Genomic DNA, 24854 nt, shown 5'->3' with positions numbered 1-24854 from the left:
CCACAGCAACTTCTTTCAAGATATGTCTCCAAAGGCAAAGGAAACAAAAGCGAAAATAAACTTTTGGGACTTCATCAAAATCAAAAGCTTCTGCGCAGCAAAGGAAACAGTCAAAGAAACAAAGAGGCAATCCATGGAATGGGAGAAGATATTTGCAAATGACAGTACAGACAAAAGGTTGATATCCAGGATCTATAATGGACTCCTCAAACTCAACACACACAGAACAGACAATCATATCAAAAATGGGCAGAAGATATGGACAGACACTTCTCCAATCAAGACATACAAATGGCTATCAGACACATGAAAAAATGTTCATCATCACTAGCCCTCAGGGAGATTCAAATTAAAACCACTTTGAGATATCACCTTACACCAGTTAGAATGGACAAAATTAGCAAGACAGGAAACAAAATGTGTTGGAGAGGATGTGGAGAAAGGGGAACCCTCTTCCACTGTTGGTGGGAATGCAAGTTGGTGCAGCCTCTTTGGAGAACAGTGTGGAGATTCCTCAAGAAATTAAAAATAGAACTTCCCTATGACCCTGCCATTGCACTCCTGGGTATTTACCCCAAAGATACAGATGTCGTGAAAAGAAGGGCCATCTGTACCCCAATGTTTATAGCAGCAATGGCCACGGTCGCTAAACTATGGAAAGAACCAAGATGCCCTTCAATGGACGAATGGTTAAGGAAGATGTGGTCCATATACACTATGGAGTATTATGCCTCCATCAGAAAGGATGAATACCCAACTTTTGTAGCAGCATGGACGGGACTGGAAGAGATTATGCTGAGTGAAATAAGTCAAGCAGAGAGAGTCAACTATCATATGTTTTAACTTATTTGTGGAGCATAACAAATATCATGGAGGACAAGGGGTATTAGAGAGGAGAAGGGAGTTGGGGTAAATTGGAAGGGGAGGTGAATCATGAGAGACTATGGACTCTGAAAAACAATCTGAGGGGTTTGAAGTTGCGGGGGTGTGGGAGGTTGGGGTACCAGGTGGTGGGTACTCTAGAGGGCACGGATTGCATGGAGCACTGGGTGTGGTGAAAAAATAATGAATACTGTTTTTCTGAAAATAAATAAATAAATTTAATTAAAAAAAAGAAAAAAAAAAAGACAGACATTCAAACTTTAGCATGAACTGTTCCTTTCACTTAGGAAAACAACAAGAACCCCTCTAATGCTTCTGTGTTTCATAACTTACAATGTGCTGTTTTTCTTTCACCTCTATGGATTTCACTCTTGCCTAGAGTTACTCCTGCTTCTTTCTACACCCAATTCTCCTCACCCCAGGCTCCAGTTCTTCAGTTGAGATAGGAGAGGATATCAGAGAAGAAGAAAGCAAGCCTTAAGGCCCCTGTGGATGTCTTTGCTCTCTCATTTCCTTATCTTCCCAGTGCCTGGGCTGAACTCCCAAATCCTTCTCACAGCCTCATTCTGCTCCTGTATAAAGTGCCTCAAACTAGGGTATTGGTGCTCTGACATGTAAATAAAATTCTATTCTCCCTCCAAGAATTCAGGTCCTACCACTCACACATATGCACATATTCATTTGTTCTGAAATGATTTAGAGTAGGGAATCATTCTGTTTCTTGCAGCTGTTGGCAGTTGGTATTCTTCAAAACTTCCAAAAGAGCAATGTTTGCTTCTTTCAGGAGGAGCAAATAAAAAAGGAGATTATTTTCTTTCATAATGATTCTCAAAAGAAATAAAAATGAAAGGAGGAGAGGTTTTGTGTGTAGCGGACCTAGATAAAATTCCTACCAGTGCCAGATACAGTTAGATGATTTAGAACATCATTTAATCTACCTGATTTATAAAATGGGATTAAAGCCCCTATCATTCTTAGCTCACAGAATAATTATGAAGCTCTGATAAGATAATAAATATGAAGGTACCATGGAAATTGTGAAGGAGTGTATTGTTATAAACTGTGATTGCCAATGCAATTCTGTATTCCCAGAATTTCACACTTTTCTATGTAATCACTGTTATTACTAATGGTTGGATTTTATAGTACTATTCATTTATTTAAAATGCATTTATTAAACACTTTTAGTTACAGACTCTATATAGAAACTGGGCATACAGAAATATATCATGCACAATTATTTTCCTGGGGGCATGAATTTATTCAAATATATTTATAGGTTGACTAGGTTTTGGTGGTGATGAGAAAGTAGTGATAGGCATGGGAATCCAACCATCATTTTTATGCCAGTAATTTAGAAATTAATTTTATTATGCTGTATATTATGGAGTCAAATCACTAAAAGGAGGGAGTAGGCAGCTGCAAACTCTTATCCTTTCATGGAAACATTGAAAAACAAGTAGAAACTCTGAACTACCCTAGTCAAAACTATGGAAAACAGTCAAAGGTTTATAGCAACCAAACAAACATAGAATCAAGAAAAATCTAACTTAAAAATTGTATAAAATTTGGGTGCCTGGGTGGCTCAGTCAGTTAAGTGTCTGTTTTCAGCCCAGGTTATAATCCTGGGATGTTAGGATTGAGTCCAATATCAGGCTCCCCACTCAACGGGGAATCTGCTTCTCCCTATCTCTCTGCCTGCCTCTCCTCCTGTTTACTCTCTTTCTCTGCCAGATAAAGAAATGAAATCTTTTAAAAAGATTCATCCTTGTGTTTTTATTCATCCTTGCCCTACCACCTCCTAACTTGGCTATGATATTGAAGATGTGTGTCACCCTGGCTCCTGGTTGCAGAGAGAGCAGACAAAACCTCATTTGTACATTATTGTGTTAGCCTGTTCTAACTCGTCTAAGGGCTACCTAAAAAGCCTGAATCGAGTATCTGTTTTACCTAACATGGAACTCTGAGTGGAAAAGTGGAAGACATAGTTTGGAAATATTGTAAAGGTGGATGAAAAATCTGCAGCCATTAGGGTCAAAAGATTACAGCTGAAGGTTCTAGTTCACAGTGGAGAGATAGGAAGATCCTGAACTCACCAAGTCCCACAGACACACCAAATCTACAGCTATATAAGGAACATTTCTACCTAAATTCTAGCACATGACTTGATTCACACTGAGCAAATGAGGAAAAAAAAAAATTAAAGCAGGTATGAAGGGCTGAGATACAATCTTTCCATATACCCCATCCCTGGTGCAGCAACCCATGACTGGGAGGAAATTCAAAACCTGGAGCTTCTCCTTGGAGTAAAAGTTAATACATCACAGTGGTCACCCCAACTTTTAAGATGAACTGGAGAGACAGTGCCTTAAAAGATTTAACTTTGAAAACCTCTCCAGTTACTTCCCATTCAGTTTTCACTCCCTTCTATAAAAGACTCTTAACTATAGGAGGAGAGGTGGATGACAGCATGGGGTAATTGGGTGATGGGCATTAAGGAGTGCATGTGATGTGATGAGTGCATCACTGGGTATGTTATATATGAAGCTAATGAAGTATTATTATATATTGGCTAATTGAATTTAGATTTTTTTTTTTAAAAAAGGAAAACTAATGGGGCTCGTGCCTATGAGATCTGTGAGGCTATGGCCAACTGATAAATGGCTCTTAAAAGGCTGCTACCCAGACTCACCTTCTTCAGAATCCAGCACAGAAGCAGTCCTTTGAAAACTGCCTAGACATTATGTGAAAGATTTGTTTCCTAATTTGGTCTGAGGGGCAGGGTCTGCTGTGATACTCTTTTTTTCATTTTCTCTTTTAATTTTCTTTTTATTTTTCTTTTTTTTAACTCTTTTCCCTTTTTTGACAGGTTCCATTTTTACACTCCCTTTATGCCTCACTCAAGTCAATGGATACCATCTTCAATTCTGGCTCCGGAGCACCAGTATCTCCTATAGAGGAATTTACACATACATTTGGTGCTTGTTTTTTGTGGTTGCTGCACAGGCAATATTCTTTGACTACCTGGCTCTAATGTCCAGGGGAACTTACATTCCTGGGTCACATGGGACTGTAACAATAGTAGAGACAATTCTGGACAGGCCACCACACACAGAGCCCTGCACACACAGCAGACTGAAGCATACATAAAGTTTTCTATGGAAGAGGTTTAATTGCTCATTCTGGAGCTTCAACATTGGGCTCAGGCTTCAGATTTAGCATACAATGAGAGTCTACAGAGATGCTCTCAGAGAATGTAAACTGAGGGACTCCATCTTTTTGCTCTCCATGTGTCTTCCTACAGCTCACTGGTATCTCCAATAAAGGAGTTTATGCACTCCACTGGAGCATGAATTTTGCAACTGCCACCAGAGAACACTTCTAGATTGCATGGCTCTGATGGACAGTGGGATTGATGTTAGTTTTCTCACAAGACTGTATATATTTGTATACTTTATTTTTTTAAAGATTTCATTTGTTTATTTGAGAGTGAGTAAGAGAGAGCACAAGCAGGGGAGGGGCAGAGGAAGAGGGAGAAACTGGCTGAGCAGGGAATCCAATATGGGGCTCAATCCCAGGACCCCAGGATCATGACCTGAGTCAAAGGCAGAGGCTTAACTTACTGAGCCACCCAGGAATCACAATATATCTGCATACTTTTAAGGCCACCATCTGAGAGTCTATCTCCCAATCAGCCTGAATCTAGGTGCTGATTGTGATCCTTCCCTCTGGGACACTAACAGGTTTTGACACACTCTCAACAACAGGGAGTTATGGAAAATAAAATAGGCTTCTTGAACCCCTGAAACAAATAATACATCCTATATTAATAATAATTTTCAGAAGTCTGCTTGGATAATTGCAAAAGTTTGAGAGAAAACCAAGAGCCAGAGCAGGGGTTAATGACAAGACCAAACCTTCAAGACTGGGAAAGAACTATTTCATCTAATACATAGACATCAACCCAGAGAGTCAAGCAAAATAAACAGAAAAATATGTTCCCAATGAAATTAGATAAAAACTCAGAAAAAAGCTTAATAAAATGAAGATATATAATTTACCTGATTAAGAGTTCAAAGTAATGCTCATATAGATGTTTACCAAACTGGGGAATAGGATGGATTAAAACAGTAAAAAACAAAACAAAACAAAATGTTTAAAAAAGACATAGAATGTATAAGAAAGTATCAAACAGAAGTCACAAAGCTGTACTAAAAAATATACTAGAGGGGTTGAATAGCAAACTAGAAACAGAATAGATCTCCATATTCAAATACCAGACAGAGAGATTCACCCAATCAAAACAAAACAAAAAATGAGCAAAAAAATAAAAAATGATGATAGCTTAAGGGGTTTATGGGACAACCTCAAGCCGATTAACGTTTGCATTAGGGAAGTCTCAGAAAAAGGAGAGAGAGAGAAAGGAACAGAGAACTTATTTGAACAAACAATGTCTGAAAACTTCCCTTATCTGGTGGAGGAAACAGACATATATACAAGAAGCCCAGAAAATTCCAAATAATATGAAAGAAGATCCACAACTAAGACACCTTATAATTAAAGTGTCAAAAATTAAAGACAAATAGAGCATACTAAACTCAGCAAGAGTTGTGCCTGGGGGCTCATTGGTTAAGAATCCTACTCTCAGTTTCTGCTCGGGTTGTAATCTCAATGTGGTTAGATCAAGCCATGCATCTGTCTCCATTCTTAGTGTGGAGTTGGCTTCAGATTCTCTTCTCTGTCCCTCCCCTTCTCTCTCTCTCATGCAATAAAGAAATTAATTAATTAATTAATTGATTTTAAAGATGCAAGAGAAAACAAACAAAAAACCATATAACATATAAGGGAATCCCCATAAGAGTACAAGCAGATTTTTCAGCAGAAAATTTGTATGCCAGAAGGGAGTGATATAATATATTCAAAGTGTTAAAGAAAAAATAGACTTCAAACCAAAATACTCTATCCAGCAGGTATTATAGTAGTGAAGCAAAAGCTAAAGGAGTTAATCACTACTAAACTTGTTTTATGAGATATGTTAAAGGAGCTTCTTCAATCTGAAAAGAAAAGATGCTAAATAGTAATGTGTGTGTGTGTGTGTGTGTGTGTGTGTGTGTGTATGAAACTATAAACCAAACTGTTAAAGGTAGTGAATTAATCACTTACAAAGCTGATGTAGAAGTTAAAATACAAAGTAGTAAAAATAGGTGTAACTATAATAATTAGTTCAGGGATACAGATTATAAAAATGTAAAATATGACATCAGAAACATTAAACATGGAGAGGCATAGAAATGTATGCATTCAAATGTAAGTTGTTATCATCATAAAATAGACTTACAAATGTAAGTATGTAAATGCAGGTATGTAAGTCTCGTGATAACCACAAAGCAATAGTATATACACAAAAGGTAATGAAAAAGGAATTTAAGCATACCACTAAGGAAAGTCCTCAAACCAAAAAGAACAAGAAAAAAAGGAAGAAAAAAAGAAACAGAGGAAGTACAAAACAAGCAGGGAAGTTAACAAAATGACAGGAAGTACATACTTTCCAATAATTACTCTAAATGTAAATGTACTAAATTCTCCTACCAAAAGACAATTAGTAGTTAAATGGACTTAAAGAAAGACCCATCTATACACTGTGTACAAGAAACACACTTCGGATGTATTCACACATACAGACTGAAAATGAAGGGATGGAAAAATATGCTGCATGCAAATAGAAATTTTAAAAAAGCTGAAGTAGCTATACTGGTGTTCAACAAAACAGACATTAAAACAAAAATTGTAAGGGTAGACAAAGAAGGGCATTACATAAGGATGAAGGTGTCAATCTAACAAGAAAACATACTTGTAAGCATATACGTACTCAACAAAGGAGCACTAAAATATATAAAACAAATATTAACAAACCTGTAGGAAGAGCTAGACAACAATACAATTTCAAGGGATTTTAATGTCCCACTTACAACAATAGTGAAAATTATCCAAACAAAATATAAATGAAACATTGGCTATAAGTAACCTGTTAAACCAGATGGATTTAGTATAGAACATTCCATGCCCCCCCCCAAAACATAGATAGATAGGTAGATAGATAGATAGATAGATAGATAGATACACATTCACCTGCACAGAATACACATGGAACACTCTGCAGGTTAGATCATATGCTAAGCCACAAAAAGGATCTTAAAAAGTTTACAATGATTAGAATCATGTTAAGTATCTTTTCCAGTCACAATGGTATAAAGCTAGAAATTAATTGCAAGAGAAAAATTGGAAAATTCACAAATGTGTGGGGTTTAACAACATGCTATTGGGCAACCAAGGATTTAATTTAAAAAAAAATAAAGGAGAAGTTGTAAAATAATACTACCAGACAAATGAAAAAGGAAATACAACTTACCAAAACTTATGGGATGCAGCAGAAAGAAAGGAAATAATGATATATTTATCATATTTATTTACTTATTTATAGCTATTATATCATAGGATATATTTACTAAATGGGTACCTCAAGACACAAGAAAAACCTCAAATAAATAATTTAAATTTACATCTTAAGGAACTAGAGAAAAGAACAAATAAAGGTCAAAGATAATAATACCAAAGATCAGAAGAGAAATAAATAAAATAGAAACTAGAAAGTCAACATAGACAATCAACAGAAGTAAGAGCTGGTTCTTTAAACATATCAACACAGTAGACAAGCCTTTAATTAGACCCACCAAGAAAAAAGAAAGGTGATCTCAAATAAATAAAATCAGAAATAAAATAAATGATAAAACTGTTACCACAGAAACGTAAAAGCCCAGGGGCTCCTGGGTGGCTCAGTTGGTCAATCATCTGCCTTCAGCTCAGGTCATGATCCCAGAGTCCTGGGATTGAGCCCTTCATTGGACTCCCTGTTTAGTGGGGAGCCTGCTTCTCCAATTCCCTCTGCTGCTCCCCCTGCTTGTGCTCTCTTGCTCTTTCTTTCTGTCATATAAATAAATAAAATCTTTAAAAAAGAGATTTTTTAAAAGCTCATAAGAGACTACTATAAACAATTATAAGAAAATATATAGGACAACGTAGGATAAATAGAAACATACAACCTTACAAGATTGAACCATAAAGAAATAGATAACCTTACCAGACCAAATACTACAAATGAAATTGAACGAGTAATCAAAAAACTCCCAAAAAAACAGATGTCCGAGACCAGATGACTTCACAGGTGAATTCTACGATACATTTAGCCAACTGTTAATACCTATTCTTTTCAAACTATTCTAAAATATAGAAAAGGAAGAAAAACTTCCAAATTCATTCTATGATTCTACTATCACCCTGATAGAAAAAACATAAAAACACTACCAAAGAGAAAGAGACAGAGAGTGAGAAAGAGAGGAGAAAACTGTGGGGAATATCTCATCTCTCTTATGGATATAGATACAAAAATCCATAACCATAAATAAGCAAACCACATTCAACAACACATTAAAAATTATTCATCATGATCTAGGGCACCTGGGAGACTCAGTCATTAAGCATCTGCCTTTGGCTCAGGTCATGATCCCAGGGTCCTGGGATCAAGCCCCACATGGCGCTCCCTGCTCAACAGGAAGCCTGCTTCTTCCTCTCCCACTCTCCTTGCTTGTATTCCCTCTCTTTCTCTCTCTTTGTCAAATAAATAAATAAAATCTTTAAAAAAATATTCACCATGATTAAGTGGGATATATTCTAGGTACACAAGGGTATTTTGATATTTGCAAATCAATCAAAGCAATATGTACATCAACAAGAGAAAGGATAAAAATCAGATGATTATTTCAGCAGATGCAGAAGAAGCTTTTGACAAAGTAAAGCATCCATTCATGATATAAACTCTCAAAGAGTGACTCTACAGGGAACACACTTCAACATAATAAAGGCCATAGATGAAAAACACACAGCTAACAGCATGTTCATCAGTGAAAAACTGAGAGCTTTTCCTCTCAGATCAAGAATAAGACAAAGAATAAGAATCAGATGAAACCAAATTTATCCAGCACTGCTGGAAGTCTTGGCCACAGCAATCAGACAAGAAAAAGGAATAAAAAACTAACGGAGGGTTTTGGAGGGGAGGGGGTCAGGAGGTTGGGTGAGCCTGGTGGTCGGTATTATGTACTTGCATGGAGCTCTGGGTGTGGAATCTTGGAACACTGGAAAACTGAACAGAAATGTAAAAAAATAAAATAAATTTAATTTAATTCATTTTATTTAAAAATTATTTTAATTTATTTGAAAAATGTATTAAAAATTAATTTAATTTATTTTAAAAATAAATAAAAAATTTTTAAAGATTTTATTTATTTATTTGCCAGAGACAGAGGGAGAGAGAGCAAGCGAGCACAGGCAGACAAAGAGGCAGGCAGAGGCAGAGGGAGAAGCAGGCTCCCTGCCGAGCAAGGAGCCCGATGTGAAACTCGATCCCAGGACCCTGGGATCATGACCTGAGCCAAAGGCAGCTGCTTAACCAACTGAGCCACCCAGGCGTCCCAATAAATAAAAATTTTTTAAAAAGGAAATAACCCTCAAAAAAAGCATCAAAATTGTTAAGGAAGGAATAAAATTTTCACTATTTATAGATAAAGTGATTTATAGATGAAGAAATACTTGAAGACTCCACCAAAACAAATATTTTAACTGATAAATGAATTCAGTAAGGTCACAGGGCATAAAATCAACATACAGATATCCTTTGCAGTTTTATGCACTAATGAAGTAGCAAAAAGAGAAATTAAGAAAGCACTGACATGGGTGAAGACAAGATGGTGGGGAAGTAGGAGCAGACACCGTTTCAACCTGTACCCTAAAGTGAGCTGATTACCTACCAAAGAGCTCTGATCACCCATGAAATCAGCCTGAGATTAGAATTATACACTTCTGGATCTCTGTGGGGGCAGAGGATACCAGTGGACAGGTAAAGCAGAGTGGGAACATCAGACTGATATTGGAAGATAAACAAAAGGGGGAGGGAGCCACCAGAAGTGACACATTGGAAAGTAATACCCCAATAAGAAAGTGCCCTGTGACTGGGGACCAGCATTAACGGAGTCTGGTTTAAAGTACTCCAAAAGAACAAAGGATCATGGGGGGAAATTCTGGGAATCAGGGAGGTTAGAGACAGGGGTTTAAGTCCCCCAACCTAGGACAGCCACCGCTGGTGCTGAGCCAGAGTGCAGCTAAGAAAACTGGTCTTGGTCCCTGAGCTGCCAGCACACCTGAGAGTCTCTGGGTGGCAGCCCCCGTAAGGATGAGGGGGCCTTGGCAGCCAGCAGAACCACAGCCTTTAACACTCTCCATGCACGTGCCATGCTACCAGAGTCTGAGTCACGCCTCACACCCTCCCCTGAGAGAGGTGTGTGCAGGGGCCAATTGGTGCTCTCTCAGACCCTGGAGAGTCTGAGCACTCCTAGCCCAGGGCACTGGAAAAATCTCAGTGTGCTATTGCTGCTTGGGACCTCTCTGGTGGTCTGGAGCTGCCCAAACAGCCACGGCTATCGTGGTTTTGGGTACAAGGTGTAGTTCCTGTGACTCCAGAGCATGACTGGGAGTGTGCTCTGCCAGCAGCAGAGGGCGAATTTATGTGCTCTGGAGCACCTGGAGGGGAACAGACTGAGGCTTCTCTTTGAGAGGGAGGTCTGGGTGCAGTTTGCTTTCCTCTAAACCTCCAAAAATGATCAAAAGCTGCCAAGGGGAGAGAAAACAAATGAACAAACAAACAAAAATACCCCCAGAGAACAAAAGCCTGAAAAACCTGTTTCCTCAGAGCCCACCTGCTTGATGGGGGTAGGAGGACTTAACTCAGGGAACACTGCCTGAAAACTCACTTGGCAGGCCCCTCCCCCAGAAAGCCAACCAAAACAAACAAACAAACAAAAAACACAAGACAAGAGAACAACCACTACTACTTCATAGATACAACTTTTATTTTTAAGTCGTTCCCACTATTCTGGTTTTTTTTTTTTTAATAATTTTTAACCTATTTACCATCACAGTGAAATTTCCAGTACATCAAATTCCATAATAATCTTTTAACCTGAATTTTTTGATACATATACCTGTTTTTCTTCTGCTTTTCTATTTTTTAAATTTTTTAATTTAATTTAATTTTAGGTTTTTTTTTTAAATATTCATACAGAGTTAAGCTTTCAGGTAATCCCCTTTCCTCAAACAATGCTACCCCTATAGGTAAATCAGTTTTTAATCCCCCTTTATCTTAGGAAAGTTCAGTCCTTTAACAAAGATATCAAGATACATCCAGGAAGAATCAAAATAACCTTCCTCACCCACACTGAGAATTTATAACCACTCTCTCATCCTTTTCTTCTGCCAGTGTTTCTGTGTATTTGTTTTTGTCCTGATAGTATATAAATCTTATACTAGGGTTCTTCTTGATGAGGTTCTTTTTGTTTGTTTGTTTTTACTTGATTATTTATTTTTCTCTTGTCATCTACTTTTGTCAGTTTTTTGTTTGTCTGTTTTTCTTTGTATACTTCATTAATCTTACCTTGGGGCCCATTTGGGCTGGGCCTTCTTTTTTATTTTATCTTTCTTTCCTCCCCCTTTTCTTTTTCTTTTTGCTTTCTTTTGGGTGGGGACTCTTGATTGCACAGAAACATTCCAGGTTGCACCTTGCCTGCACCAGAGTCGATATATTCAGCTACACATCCTTTCAGCCAACTCTCATCAAAATGGCTAGGCGGAGGAATGCCCAACAGGAGAAAAATTCAGAGACTGTGCCTGCTGCAACAGAGCTATTGCGTATGGACATAGACCATATGTTGGAAAGGGAATTCAGGCTAACAATTATCCAGGCAATAGCTAGGTTGGAAAAAGCCATGGGTGACAAAATAGAATTTATTAGGGCAGATGTGAAAGCCACCAGGGATGATGTTCACAATGTTATCAGTGAGTTCCAGTCTAATCTAAATTCTCTAAAAGCTAGGGTAACAGAGGCAGAAGATAGAATTAGTGATCTGAAGAACAAACAGATAGAGAAGAATGATCAGGAGGAAGTCTGGAACAAACAGCTTAGAAGCCACGAAAACAGAATTAGGGAAATAAATGATGCCATGAAACATTTCAATGGCAGAATTATTGGAATCTGAGGGGGAGGAGAAACAAAGAAGACTAGAAGATATAGTTCAACAAATTCTCCATGAAAATTTTCCCAACCTGGAGAATGGAACCAGCATTCATGTACTAGAGGCAGAAAGGTTTCTCCCCAAATTCATAGAATCTAGAAAGACCTCAAGACACCTGATAGTGAAAATGGTGAATCTAAATTGTAGACAGGAGCTCTTGAAAGCATCTAGGGCAAAGAAATTCCTTATGTACAGAGGAAAGCCCATCAAAATAACATCAGTCCTGTTCACAGAAACCTGGCAAGCCAGAAAGGGCTGGCAAGATATATTCAGGGCACAAAATGAGAAGAACATGCAGCCAAGAATACTTTATCCAGCAAGACTGACATTCAAAATGGATGGAGAGATAAAGAGCTTCCAAGACCAGCAAGGTTTAAAAGAGTATGCGACCACCAAGCTGACACTGCTGGAAATATTAAGGGGGAGTTCTATAAAAGAGGAAAAATCCTAAGAATATCATTGAATAGAAGTATATGGAGACAATCTATAGAAACAAAGACTTCACAGGTTACACGATGTCAATAAAAACATATCTCTCGATAATCACTCTCAATGTGAATGGCCTAAATGCACCCATAAAATGGCATATGGCTGCAGATTGGATAAAATGACAGAACCCATCCATATGTTGTCTACAAGAGATCCGTTTTGAACCTAAGGATGCACCCAGACTGAAAGTGAAGGGATGGAGAAGCATCATTCATGCCAATGGACCTCAAAAGAAGACTGGGGTAGTGATTCAGACAACAAAGAGAAATAAAAGGTATCCAAATTGGCAGTGAAGAAGTCAAACTCTCTCTTTTCGCAGATGACATGATACTATATATGGAAAACCCAGAAGACTCCACCCCCAAACTACTAGAACTCATACAGCAATTCAGTAACATGTCAGGATACAAAATAATTGCACAGAAATCAGTTCCTTTCTTATACACTAACAATGAAAACACAGAAAGGGAAAATAGAGAATCGATTCCATTTACTATAGCACCAAGAACTAGAAGATACCTGGGAATAAACTTAACCAAAGAGGTAAAGGATCTGTACTCAAGGAAATACAGAACACTCATGAAAGAAATGGATGAAGACGCAAAAATATGAAAGACCATTCCACGCTCTTGGATTGGAAGAATAAACATTGTTAAAATGTTTATACTGTCTAGAGCAATCAATATTTTTAATGCCATTCCAATCAAAATTCCATTGGTATTTTTCAAAGAGCTGGAGCAAATAATCCTATAGTTTATATGGAATCAGAAGAGACCCTGAATTGCTAAGGAAATGTTGAAAAAGAAAAAAAGAAAAACTGGCAGCATGATGTTGCCTGATTTTAAGCTTTACCACAAAGCTGTGATCACCAAGACAGCATGGTACTGGCATAAAAACACATACATAGACCAATGGAACAGAGAAAGCCCAGATACGGACCCTCAACTCTATGGGCAAATAATCTTCAACAACACAGGAAAAAATATAGAGTGGAAAAAAGACAGTCTCTTCAATAAATGGTGCTGGGAAAACTGGACAGCTATATGTAGAAGAAAAACTCGACCATTCTCTGACACTGTACACAAAGATAAACTGAAAAGGATAAAAGATCTCAACGTGAGACAGGAATCCATCAGAAATCCTAGAGGAGAACATAGGCAGTAACCACTTTAATATCAGCCACAGGAACTTCTTTCAAGATATGTCTCCAAAGGCAAAGGAAACAAAAGCGAAAATGAACTTTTGGGACTTCATCAAATTCAAAAGCTTCTGCACAGCAAAGGAAACAGTCAACGAAACATAGAGGCAACCCAGAAATGGGAGAAGATACTTGCAAATGACAGTACAGACAAAAGGCTGATGTCCAGGATCTATAAAGAAATTCTCAAACTCAACACACACAAAACAGATAATCATGTCAAGAAATGGGCAGAAGACGTGAACAGACGCTTCTCCAATGAAAACATACAAAAGTCTATCAGACACATGAAAAAATGTTTATCATCACTAGCCATCAGGGAGATTCAAATTAAAACCACATTGAGATTCCACCTTACACCTGTTAGAATGGCCAAAATTAGCAAGACAGGAAACAACGTGTGTTGGAGAAGATGTGGAGAAAGGGGAACCCTCTTACACTGTTGGTGGGAATGCAAGTTGGTGCAGCCTCTTTGGAGAATAGTGTGGAGATTCCTCAAGAAATTAAAAATAGAGCTTCCCTATGACCCTGCAATTGCACTACTGGGTATTTACCAAAAAGATACAGATGTAGTGAAAAGAAGGGCCATCTGTACCCCAATGTTTATAACAGCAATGGCTATGGTCGCCAAACTGTGGAAAGAACCAAGATGCCCTTCAACAGACAAATGGATAATGAAGATGTGGTGCATATACACTATGGAGTATTATGCCTCCATCAGAAAGTGGGACACCCAGCTATTGTGTCAACGTGGAAGGGACTGTAAACAATTATGCTGAGTGAAATAAGTCAAGCAGAGAGTCAATTATCATATGGTTTCACTTATTTATGGAGCATAAGAAATAACACAGAGGACATGGGGAGATGGAGAGGAGAAGAGAGTTGAGGGAAATTGGAGAGGGAGATGAACAATGAGAGACTATGGACTCTGAAAACAATCTGAAAGTTTTGAAGGGGTGGGGGTGAGCCTGGTGGTGAGTATAATGGAGGGTATGTATTGCATGGAGCACTGGGTGTGGTGCATAAACAATGAATTCTGTTACACTGAAAAGCAACTTTAAAAATTAAATTAAATTAAATTATGCTTATGTCAATGCTTTATTTTTTAAACTTAAATGAAATTTAAATTAAACTTAAATTAAACTTAAATTTAAAATTAAATTAAATTTAAATTTAAACTTTAATTTAATTTAAGTTTAAAAAATAAAGCATTGACATTTACAATTGAAGAAAAATAAAATATATAAAAATAATTTAACCAAGGAGGTGAATGACATGTGCTTGGAAAACTATACAATATTAATGAAAAAACTGAGGATGACATTAACAAAAGGAAAGATATTCTATGCTCATGAATTGGAAAAATTAATATTGTTAAAACGTCCACACTAGCCAAAGTAATCTTCAGATATAATATAACCCCTATCACAATACCAAGGCATTTTTCACAAAACAATCCTAAAATGTGTATAAAACCATAAAAGACCCCAAATAGCCAAATAAATCTTAAAAAAGAACAACAAAGCTGGAGGTATCACAATCCCAGATTTCAAGGTATACTACAAAGCTGTGCTAATGAAAACACTATGGTTACTGACACAAAAAAGACACATGGATCAATGGAACAGAGTAGAGAGTCCAGAACGAAACTCATATTTTTATGGTCAATTAATGTACATCGAAAGAGGCAAATATACAATGGGGGAAAAGGGAGAATCTTCACCAAATGGAATTGAGAAACTGGACAGCTACATGCAAAAGAAAGGGACTGGACCACATTGTTACATCATACACAAAATAAAATTCAGAATGAAATAAGGACCTAAATGTGAGATCTGAAGCCATAAAATTCCTATAAGAAAACAGGCAATAATTTCTTTGACATTGGTCATAGACACATTTTTCTAGACAGGTCTCTTCTGGCAAAGGAAATGAAAGCAAAATTAAACTATTGGGACTGCAACAAAATTAAAATGCTTTTGCACAGAGAAGGAAGCCACCAAAAAAAAAAAAAAAAAAAGACAACCTACTGAATTGGAGAAGATATTTACAAATGTTATACTTAATAAGGAGTTAATACTGAAAATATATAAAAAATGTATACAACTCAAATTTGAGAAAACGAATAATTAAACTTAAAAATGGGTAAAGGAAGACATGCAGATGGTCAACAGATACATGAAGAGATGTTCAATATCACTCATCATCAGGAAAATGCAAATTAAAACCATAACGATATACCATTTTACACCTATCATAATTGTAAGAATTTTTAAAAAGACAAGAAATAATGTGTTGGCAAGGATGCAGAGAAAAAGGAAACTTCATGCACTGTTGGTGGGAATGGAAATTCGTGCAGACACTGTGGAAAACAGTATGGACATTTCTAAAAAAATTAATATAGAATTGCCATATGATCCAGTAGTTCCACTACTGGGCGTTTACCCAGAGGAAACCAACACACTAATTAGAAGAGATATGCACAGCTATGTTTGTTAAAGCCCTTTTTTTTTTTTTTTTACAATAACCAAGATATGGGGGCAAGCCACTGATGGACGAAAGGATAAAGAAGACGAAGGAAAAAAAGAAAAGATGAACGAAGATCACACACACACACACACACACACACACACATTCGGAAATATCACTCAGCCTTAAAATGAGTGAAATTTTGTCATTTACAACAACATGGATAGACTTAGAGTGTATGATGCTAAGTGAAATAAGCCAGGGAAAGACAAATACCATATTGCTAATATGTGGATTTAGGAAACAAAACAGAACAAAAATCAAAAGGAAAAAAAAAATCAAGAAACAGATTTTTAATTATAAAGAACAAACTGATGGTTACCAGAGAGGAGAGGGAGTAGGAGGATGGGTTAAATAGGTGATAGGATAAGGAGTACATTTGTCCTGAAACTAATGTAACACTGTATATTAGCTAACTGGAATTAAAATAACACGTTAAAAATTAAAAAAAAAACCTACACTGTGTATAAAAAATGAAAATAACCAGTGTTGGTGAGGATATGGAAAAACATTGCTGGTGGAAATGCAAAAGCATTCACTCACTCTAGGAAAGTTTGGCAATTCCTCAAATAACTGAACATAGAACTACCATATGACCTCACTGGCCAAAAGATGGCCACCGCCAAAATGTTCAGCAAGGGATGAATGGATAAGGAAATGATTATTATTCAGCCTTAAAATAAAATGAAGTACTGTAACATACATAATACAATGTGGATGAATCTCAAAACATTATGCTAAGTGAAATAAGTCAGATACATTGTATGATTCTATGCATATGAAATATTTGGGTTATACCTGAAATATTTAGTATAGATAAAGCAAAGAATCTACTTCATAAGTTAGGTGTTTTACCTTGGAAGGATGGGAATATTTTCCAGCTAGAGTTGTTCCAGTTCCAGCTAGAGTTCCAACATTTTGAGTTTACTAAATGACATTGGATTACTCAACTTTAAAATGGTTACTATTATGTTATGTGAATTTCACCTCAATAAATTATTTTTATGGATTGTATATGTAATAATGTTTACTGTAGAAAAATTGGAAAACAGAGAAGCATATTGGGGCACCTGGATGGTTCAAGTGGTTGAGTGTCTGCCTTTAGCTGGGGTCGTGACCACAGAGTCCTGGGATCAAGCCCTGCATTGGGCTCCCTGCTTAGTGGGAGCCTGCTTCTCACTCTGCTCTCTGCTTGTGCTCTCTCTAGCTATCTCTGTCACTACCTGTGTCTCTCTCTCAAATAAATAAAATCTTTTAAAGAAATAAGAAAATAAATGTCACTTGTATTTTTTCATCTAAAGATGATTACTTTTGATGTTTTGATTAGCGATCATTATAATATTGTTTCCTTAGAAAGTATATATTTTTTAATTTAAATTCAATTAGCCAACATATAATACATCACCAGTCTCAGATATAGTGTTAAATAATACATCAGTTACATAAAACACCCAGTGATCATCACATCACACGCTCTCCTTAATTCCCATCACCAATTATCCCATCTTCCCACCCACTTTCCCTCCAGCAACCCTGTTTGTTTTCTATAGCTAAGAATCTTTTATGGTTTTTCTCTCTCTCTGATTTCTTGTCATTCTGTTTTCCCTCCCTTCCCCTATGATCCTCTGTGCTATTTCTTATATTCCACATGAGCAAAATCATCTGATAATTGTCTTTCTCAGATTGACTTATTTCACTTAGTATAATAACCTCCACTTCCACCCATGTTGATGTAGATCGTAGCTATTCATCTTTCCTTTCTTTTTTTTTTTTTAAGGCCTTCCAGAAATTTCTTGCATTTTTTAAAAATTTATTTTCAGCATAACAGTATTCATTGTTTTTGCACCACACCCAGTGCTCTATGCAATCCATGCCCTCTCCAATACCCAGCACCTGGTTCCACCAACCTCCCAACCCCCGCCCCTTCAAAACCCTCAGATTGTTTTTCAGAGTCCATAGTCTCTCATGGTTGACCTCCCCTTGCAATTTCCCTCAACTCCCTTCTCCTCTCTAACTCCCCTTGTCCTCCATGCTATTTGTTATGCTCCACAAATAAGTGAAACCATATGATAATTGACTCTCTGCTTGACTTATTTCACTCAGCATAATCTCTTCCAGTCCCGTCCATGTTGCTACAAAAGTTGGGTATTCATCCTTTCTGATGGAGGCATAATACTCCCATTGTATATATAAACCACATCTTCTTTATTCATTTATCTGCCAAAGGACATCTTGGTTCCTTCCACTATTTGGCTATTGTGGACATTGCTGCTATGAACATTGGGGTGCAGTTGCCCCTTCATTTCACTTTATTTGGGGTAAATACCCAGTAGTGCAATTGCTGGATCATAAGGTAACTCTATTTTTTTACCTTCTTGAGGAACCTCCATATTGTTTTCCAGAGTGGCTGTATCAGGTTGCATTCCCAACAGTGTAGAGGGGTTGCCCTTTCTCCACATCTTCACCAATACTTGTTTTTTCCTGTATTGTTATTTTTAACTGGTAAAATGTAGTATCTTGTGGTTTTTATTTCTAGTTCTCTGATGGCTAGTGATGTTGAGCATTTTTCATGTGTCTGTTGGCCATTTGTATGTCTTCTTTGAAGAAATATCTGTTCATGTTTTCTGCCTATTTCTTTACTGGATTCTTTGTTTTTTGGGTGTTGAGTTTGAGAAGTTCTTTGTAGATCTTGGATACTAGGACATTACCTGATATGTCATTTGCAAATATATTCTCCATTCCATAGGTTGCCTTTTAATTTTGTTGCCTGTTTCCTTTGTTGTGTAGATTTTTATCTTGATGAAGTCCTAATAGTTCATTTTTGCTTTTTTCCTGTGCCTTTAGAGATGTGTCTTGCAAGAAGTGGCTGCAGCCAAGATCAGAGAAGTTGCTTCTTGTGTTATCCTCTGGGATTTTAATGGATTTCTGTCTCCTATTTAGGTCTTTTATCAATTTTGAATTTATCTTTGTATACAGTATAAGAGAATGGTCCAGTTTCATACTTCTGCATGCGACTGTCTTATTTTCCAAGCACCATTTATTGAAGAGACTGTCTTTTTTCCGTTGGATATTCTTTCCTGCTTTTTTGAAGATTAGTTGACCATAGAGTTAAGGGTCCATTTCTGGACTCTCTATTCTGTTCCATTAATTTATGTCTCTGTTTTTGTGGCAGTACCATGCTGTCTTGATGATCAGAGCTTGAAGTCAGGCATTGTGATGCCCCTAGCCTTGGTGGGAAATTATGTTTAGAGTTACAGAAAGATAGCATAACCCTTAGAATTAAGTCATATATAGTGAGGACTGCCTTGTAATAATTACCTATTATAAAGTCTAACCTTATTCAAGTTAGTGGCATGACCTTCCCTGAGATAAAGTAACATCTAGGTAGAGATTCACATCCAGAATAAGTGAGCCAAAAGATAATGCTCTTCTCCCCCCACCCACTTTTTTTTTTTTTGTGTGTGTGTGTGTTCAGTTAAAACATTTTCCCAGAAGAATTAGTGTTTTATATTTAGGAATGCAAAGAACATTGACTCTGCTTTTAGGAGCATAATTCAGAAACAATAAGCAGAAGTGAGCAAATTGCCTTCTCATCTTCCAGTTGCCAGGATAAGAGTTTGCATTTAAATAAACATAACACTTTTATTTCAATCAACATTATTAAAAACCCTAAAAGTTAATGAAAAGATTAATTCAAGTCAATTTATAAGAATAATGAAAAATCTGTGGCACTATTGTCTAAGATTAATAGAATTTGAGAGATAAATAACCATATAAGATACAGATTAAGTTCTGCTAGGAAACACCAGACCATTTTCTGCTCCAGATTCCTTTTTAACAAGCATCAGATGGGGGTTAGATCAGATGAACTTTGAGAGCCCTCTTTGCCCTGAGATTTTAGTCCATCCATAAAACCATATCTTCACTGTCAGCTCTATGTAAACACATCAATCACATGCACTTACACTTTCACACTTTAGTAAGTAGTAAGAACAGTTTACATTGTTTAATGCTTTTTTTGCCCATAATTTAAATGTTATTGAAAAACTGACACTAAATATAGGAGATCATTGTTGTATACCTTACAAAATTAATTACATTATCTTGGTAGATTAACTGGAATTATGGAACTGATAAGGCTTTCTGCCATATAACACAAATTTAGGAGGCTGTGTAGATCATTAGTGTTGCTTTCTTCTAAATGGACATCCCTCTCTGAGTCTAACCTTTCCTCCTATTGGCAGGCACAACATTGTTGAACAGCCTACACAAAGAAACACAATTATGGCTGAAAACTAGTAATTTTATAGCGACCTGGACACTTTATGTTCATAAAATAGGAATCTGGGCTTTGAGCTTGCCAGTTCTTTTTTTTTTTTTAATTAATTTTTTTATTTTTTTTATAAACATATATTTTTATCCCCAGGGGTACAGGTCTGTGAATCACCAGGTTTACACACTTCACAGCATTCACCAAAGCACATACCCTCCCCAATGTCCATAATCCCACCCCCTTCTCCCAAACCCCCTCCCCCCAGCAACCCTCAGTTTGTTTTGTGAGATTAAGAGTCACTTATGGTTTGTCTCCCTCCCAATCCCATCTTGTTTCATTTATTCTTCTCCTACCCACTTAAGCCCCCATGTTGCATCACCACTTCCTCATATCAGGGAGATCATATGATAGTTGTCTTTCTCTGCTAGTTCTTTTTATGTTTCTTTCTTTTTACTTCTTCTTCCAAGGACAGGTGTAGTAAATCTTTATCCAAAGGCATATCAATCCTTTCACAAGCCCAACCAGTACTTGATTGCTTTTTAATTTATTAAAATATTTTACATATATCACTTTATTCAACTGTAGCAATGATACAGGGGGGAAAGGGATAGCATCATCCCTGTTTTACAAATGAAGAATTGGATTCAGAGACAGGCTTGTTCATTCCCTTTTAAAATCTAATTAGTCAATCTACAAGACCTATCTGAGGAACCAGATCATTCATGAGAAAAACATGGACTGATTCAGACAGAATTTGAATTCAAAACACTTTTCTCTGAATTCCTATTGCACTTAAAGTATATTATGTGCATTTACTACTCTGAATTCCTATTACACTAAAAGTATGTTATATGCATTTTACTACTAAAGTATGTTACATGCATTTTACAACATAGCCCTCTGTGTTGTATAAATAAATACATAGATTTTAACCATCAAAATCCAAAAAATGAGTTTGAGTCCTGACCTAGCCATGACCCAGCTGTGTGACTTTGGGCAAGATGCCTAAGTTCTCTGAACCTGAGTTCTCTTATCTGTGAAATGTGAATAACATTCCCTGCCTCACAAGCTAGTTTTCCTTGTCAAATAAGATAGTAGTTGAAGTTATCTCTCCATGTTCCCCATCAGGCTGTAATCCCCAGGAGGTCATTGCCCATATATTTAACTGTTGTTGCCTCTCAACAGAGTTGTACCCATAGTAAATATATGATATCTACTTTTCCATGGAGTGGAAAGTGTTGGAATGCATGTTTTTGTGACAGTAGGCTTCTTCTTTTTTTTTTTTATTAAAGATTTTATTTATTTATTTGACAGAGAGAGAGAGATCACAAGTAGGCAGAGAGGCAGGCAGAGAGAGAGAGAGGAGGAAGCAGGCTCCCTGCTGAGCAGAGAGCCTGATGTGGGGCTTGATCCGACCTGAGCTGAAGGCAGCGGCTTAACCCACTGAGCCACCCAGGTGCCCAGTAGGCTTCTTCTTAATGCTCATTGTCCAAGCCTTTGAATCTAATATACCTAAATCTCTTTTGCAGGATCTGATTAAAACTTAACATGAAAACTAGCTAATTAAGTGCTTGTAAATAGCAATTCACAAACCATTTATTTATAAGAGAAATTGATATTTTTTATTTTAGTTCTTAAATGCCCCATTTTCTGTAATCATCATTAATAACGATTTTAGACATGAACTCTCCATTGGTGGCTTTTGCTGTTGCTGTGAAACTTATAATAAGCAGCCACTGCATTCACTGACAGAGATAACTCCCCTTAAGATCCTTAAGGCCTGCAGTATATTTATTGGGGAGGTAGTGAAAGAAACATAGGAAAAGAAAAGGAGGGAGTACAGAAGTTGCTGCAAAAGTCTATACCAACACAGTAAATGTGATACATAATCCCTAGACAAATAGATATCTTCTTATACACCATCACTTATTTCTTGATATTTTTTGAATGTATGAGGGTGATATGCCTCAATATTATGCTTATGTAGTCAGTTTCTTCCAATGATCTTAAATGTGTTACAAATACTATTTCGTTAATCTTTCATAATCCAAAGGGCTATGAAAGAAGCATTTATATTCTATTTGTGCAATTGCTTGAATATGGTTAGCAGTATCAGTCTCAAATATGAAGAAATTTTAAGCATGTATTTACATTGAGTTAGTTAGCATACAATGTAATATTAATTTCAGGTATACAATGCAGTGATTGAAAACATCCACTTAAAACCCGATGATCATTATAACAAATGCACTCCTTAATCACCATCATAACACATCCCCTCACCCACCTCCTCTGATAATCAACAGTTTGTTCTCTACAATTAAAGAGTACTTCTTAGTTGACTTATTCTTTTTTTTATTTGCTCCTTTGTTTTGTTTCTTAAATTCCAAATATAAGTGAAATCATATGGCATTTGTTTTTCTCTCACTAATTTCCCTCATAACAAATATTCATTTTACATTAATCAGTCAATGCACACTTGGGTAGTACATAGTTTCACTATTATAGATAAAGCTGCTATTATGCTTTGGATAAAACCTAGTACTGCAATTGCTGGATCATAGGATGGTTCTATTTTTAACTTTTGAGGAAACTCTGTATTGTTTTCCAGAATGGCTGCACCAGTTTGCACTCCCACCAACAGTGTAAGAGGGTTCCCCTTTCTCTGCATCCTCAACAATACCTATTGTTTCTTGTGTTGTTAATTTTAGCCATTCATACAGGTGTGAGGTGATATCTCATTGTAGTTTTGATTTGTATTTCCGTGATGATGAGTTATATTGGCCATATTTTCATGTGTCTATTGGCTATCTGGATGTCTTTTTTTATGTTCAGTTAGCCAGCATAGTTTTTTTTTTTTTTTTTTTTTTTGCTGTAGTGTTCGTAAAGTCTTCTTTGGAAAATTGTCTTTCCATGTCGTCTGTCTGGTTATAAATTGGCATATTCATTTTTTGGGTGTTGGGTTTTATAAGTCTTTATATATTTTGGATCCTAACCCTTTATCAGATCTGCCATTTACAAATATCTTCCTTCATTTCATAGGTTGCCTTTTACTTTTGTTGGTTTAATCATTTGTTGTGCAAAAACTTTATTTTGATAAAGTACAAATAGTTTATTTTTGCTTGTGTTTCCCTTGCCTCAAGAGACACATCTAGAAAGAAGTAGCTATGTCTGATGTCAAAGATATTACTTCCTGGGTTCTCCTCTAGGATTTTTAACATTTTACGTCTCACATTTAGGTCTTCAATTCATTTTGAATTTGTATTTGTGTCTGGTATAAGAAAAAGATCCAGTTCCTTTCTTTTCCCTGTTGCTGTCCAGTTTTCCCAACATGTTTTTTTTTTTTTCAACATGGTTTTTTTGAGAAAACTATCCTCCTTTCATTGGACATGGTTTCCTGCCTTGTTGGAAATTGATCAACCATATAACTGTGGGACTATTTCTGAGCTTTTTATTCTGTTCTATTGTTTTATATATCTATTTTTATGACAATACTATACTGTTTTGATTACTGCAGTTCCGCAATGTATCTTGAAGTCTGGGAATTGTGAGGCCTCCAGTTTTGTTATTATTTCTTAAAGTTGTTTTCACAATTCAGGGTCATTTGTCCTTCCATACAAATTTTAAGATTGCTTGATCTGGACCTGTGAAAAATGCGTAGATTGCTTTGGGTATTATAGACTTTTTTTTAAACTTTACTTTTTCAGGGTTTAGTATAGACATTTTAACTATGTTTGTTCTTTCAATCCATGAGCATGGAGTGTTTTCCAATTTCTTTGTGTTATCTTCAAATACTTTCATCGGTGTTTTATATTTTTCAGATATAATTTTCAAAGCTTTTTCTGCACTTATTGACAGGATCATATGATTCTTCTCTCTTTTTTTTTTTCATTACTATGTTGTATCACATTGATCAACATTCAACCACCCCTGCAGCATGGGAATAAATCCCACTTGATTGTGGTGAATAATTCTTTTAAAGTACTGTTGAATTTGATTTGCTAGATTCATATTGAGAATGTTTGTATCCATGCTCTTCAGATATTGGTCTATAATTCTCCTTTTTGGTGGGGTCTTTGTCTGAATTGGGTATTGAAGTAATACTGGTCTTGTAAAATGAGTTTGGAAGTTTTTCTTCCATTTGTATTTTTTGGAACAGTTCATGAAAAAGGTGAAAAAATAATGAATACTGTTACGCTGAAAATTTAAAAAAAGGAGAATTTCCGCTAAAAAAAATAGGTATTAATTCTTCTTTAAATGTCAGATAGAATTCCCCAGAGAGGCCATCAGGTGCAGGACTTTTATT

The 24854-nt window shown here is 36.5% G+C and overlaps 1 protein-coding gene and 1 pseudogene across 5 annotated transcripts in view; both read right to left on the bottom strand.

Annotated features, from left to right (window-relative positions):
- ZC3H12B (zinc finger CCCH-type containing 12B) overlaps window positions 1–24854 on the bottom strand; it is a 624873-nt gene that overhangs the window by 158451 nt on the left and 441568 nt on the right. The gene's annotated exons all lie outside the window — the stretch shown is intronic.
- On the bottom strand, window positions 20413–21047 carry LOC116582433 (annotated as a pseudogene).

This window comes from Mustela erminea, chromosome X, assembly GCF_009829155.1.
Source record: "Mustela erminea isolate mMusErm1 chromosome X, mMusErm1.Pri, whole genome shotgun sequence".
Taxonomy (NCBI): domain Eukaryota; kingdom Metazoa; phylum Chordata; class Mammalia; order Carnivora; family Mustelidae; genus Mustela; species Mustela erminea.
The sequence above is the reverse complement of the archived record's forward strand: the minus strand, read 5'-3'. Positions and strand labels throughout refer to the sequence as shown.